At 37.5% G+C, this 3345-nt stretch overlaps 1 pseudogene; it reads left to right on the plus strand.

The window, feature by feature from the left end:
• The first annotated feature begins 279 nt into the window (after positions 1-279).
• Positions 280-3023, plus strand: LOC130728496 (probable leucine-rich repeat receptor-like protein kinase At1g35710; annotated as a pseudogene).
• The last annotated feature ends 322 nt before the right edge of the window (positions 3024-3345 follow it).

Raw genomic sequence — 3345 nt, forward strand, 5'->3', positions numbered from 1 at the left:
TTCTCGAGTCAAACAACATACTCTTGGATTCTTCAATTACTTAAGGTGCACAATTCCTTTTACATTATTGAATTTCAACATGCTATAATCTATATCTATGTCTATATGATCTATTTGGGTCAATTAAATTCAGCAAGAAATTCAGCCGTCCTCTCATAAATTTTAAACGCGTTCTCTCTGTTGAAGAATTCAACTTGTTGCTTTGAGAATGAAAGAGTTAAAAAGTGACCATATATATGTCTCAATAAGATGAACATTTCCTTTCCTTTGCAAAAGAATATGAAGTGTCTTTATTTCTAATTTAACTGGCCCAGAAATGTGTACTGTACTTGTTATTTATTTTGTGATTATGGGGTTTCAGTTGCAGTTACTAGCTGCATCTGCATCATCATCATCATCATCATCGCAGCAGCAGCAGCTTCAGTTGGAAGCAAATGCTATACTGAGCAGTGGATGGTGGAACACTTCTGATCCATTCTACAATATCTCCCTTCGCTGTCAGTGGTATGCTATAGCTTGCAACAAGGCTGGAAGCATAACAGAAATTGACTATGTGCCTTATTATCCTGATGAAGCAGCAGCAGTGATTCATTTTGCGAAACTCAACCTCTCAGCTTTCCAGAATTTAGAAAAGCTCGCTGTTCGTGAAAGTGAACTGCGTGGTAATATCCCACCAGAAATTGGTACTCTCTCCAAGCTCACTCATATTGATCTGTCATTCAATTCTCTTGAAGGTCACATACCTTCTTCACTAGCAAATCTAAGCTTATTACAGCACCTAGACATGTTTAGAAACAACATTGAAGGCTCCATTCCTTGGGAGTTAGGGTCCCTAAAAAACCTCATTACATTAGATCTATCTAGTAATAGGATCAGTGGGACCTTGCCTCTTACCCTTACAAACCTCACTCAATTACAGAACCTTTACATTTCCGACAATCTTCTCGGTGGTTCCCTTCTTTCTAATTTTGATCAATTAACCAACTTGCAACAGTTACGGCTATCTAACAACTTCATCATCTGGACCTTGCCTATTTCACTTACAAATCTCACCCAGTTAGAAGTGCTTGATATTTCCTACAATCTTCTCATTGGTCCCTTCCCTTCTAATTTAGATCGATTAATGAAGCTGAAATCAATGTGGCTGGATAGCAACTCCATCAATGGGACCTTGCCCACTTCACTTACAAACCTCACTCAATTAGAACACCTTGGCACTTCCGACAATCCACTTGCTGGTTCCCTCCCTTCTAATTTGGGACAATTAACCAAGTTGCGATGGATGCAGCTGCGCAACAACTCCATCTCTGGGAACATAGTAGTACCCTTGTCAAAATACCTTGCCTTTGTTGACCTCAGTCACAACCTCTTCACTGGTGATATACCACCACAACTCGGGAATTCACCAGAGTTATTCTATTTGGATCTAAGCTACAATAACCTTACCGGAAAAATTCTTCAATTTCACTTTTATATCCAGGAAGTGATCATGTCCTACAATTATTTGAAGGGTCCTATTCCAGATGGTATCTCTGGTTATGCTCTAAGAGGGAACAAGGATGTTTGTACTAACATTTCGTATTTCCAAATCAACCTCCAGTTCAGACCTTGTAACAGCAAGATAAGTAACAAAATAAGAAACAAAGCACATTCTATTCATAGTTCTTCCTATCCTCATTTTTATAATCATGGCCATCTCATTAGTCATGTGTCTCAAGCACCATAACACTACAGTTAAAAACAAACATGCAAACACAATGACAACTAAGAATGGGGATGTCTTTTGCATATGGAATTATGATGGCAACATGGCATATGAAGACATCATTAGAGCAACAGAAGACTTTGACCTTAGATATTGCATTGGAACAGGAGCATATGGGAGTGTTTATAAGGCACAATTACCTAGTGGCAAGGTTGTGGCCTTGAAGAAGCTCCATGGCTTTGAAGCAGAGGTGCCAGCTTTGGATGCGAGTTTTAGAAATGAAATTAAGGTGTTATCAGAAACAAGGCATCGTCATATTGTGAAGCTTTATGGATTCTGCTTGCACAGAAGAATCATGTTTTTGATCTATCAATACTTGGAGAGAGGAAGCTTATTCTCTGTCTTGTATGATAATGCGGAAGCAATGGAATTGGATTGGAGAAAGAGGGTTAACATTATAAAAGGTGTTGCTCATGCTTTGACATATCTTCATCATGATTGCATCCCTCCAATAGTTCATAGAGACATATCTTCCAGCAATATCTTACTTAACACGGAGTGGCAGCCTAGTGTTTCTGATTTTGGCACAGCCCGAATCCTCAAACACAATTCATCCAATAGAACTATAGTTGCTGGAACCATTGGATATATAGCTCCAGGTAAAAAAAATTATTTTCTTTTATACTTATAGCACCTTTTGCTTTTCCCTATGACCTCTTATTTATATGATTGTGTGCAGAGCATGCCCAATCCTGACATATAATTACAAGTAGGTGGATTAGGATAAGCTTTTATTTTGAAGCTATAGAACTTGAAGATTTTGTTTAATCAAGTTAATCTTTAACTACTTTTGTTAGAAACCTATAATATATTCATGCTCATATGATGAATGCAGAGCTTGCCTATACTATGGTTGTGAGCGAAAAGTGTGATGTCTATAGCTTTGGAGTGGTGGCGCTCGAAACTTTCGTAGGAAAGCATCCTAAGGAATTACTATCATCACTACAATCAACATCAAATGAAGACATCACATTATGTGAAATACTAGACCCACGCCTTCCATTTCCAGGGATGACTGCTGCTTTACATGACATAGTTCAGGTTGCCATTGCGGCATTTGCATGCTTAAGTCCCAATCCTTCTTCTCGACCAACAATGAGATGTGTGTCTCAGTATTTTCTTTCTCGGCTAACACCATTAAGCATTCCTCTACGTGAAATTACATTACAGCAGCTCATGGCTCAAGAACTCCGTCATTTAGAGTTGCCAACTCTTGAAATCGAAATTTCAAACTGAAGTTGACGCTATCACCATTTAGTGAAGACAGCTCTGACCAAGTTTATCTTAATGAACTATTGTGTGACTTCATAATGTATCTTCATAAAGTATTGTTTTGGATAAAATTGTTTAGAATGTTTGTTTGATGTTTGCTCTCAATACTTGCAGAAATTTAACCTGAAAGTCTGAATCTAATTTATCCTTTAATAGGCGACACAATAGCAATAAAAATGTGAATAGCTCAGTGTACATAAATTTAAAGTAATATCATGAACAAATAACATTGTGAAAATGTCTCTTTTCAAGCTATTCTAACTCAAATTGATCATCTTTATATTAACAAAAGTAAACACAACTTCCCC

This window comes from Lotus japonicus, chromosome 1, assembly GCF_012489685.1.
Source record: "Lotus japonicus ecotype B-129 chromosome 1, LjGifu_v1.2".
Taxonomy (NCBI): Eukaryota; Viridiplantae; Streptophyta; class Magnoliopsida; order Fabales; family Fabaceae; genus Lotus; species Lotus japonicus.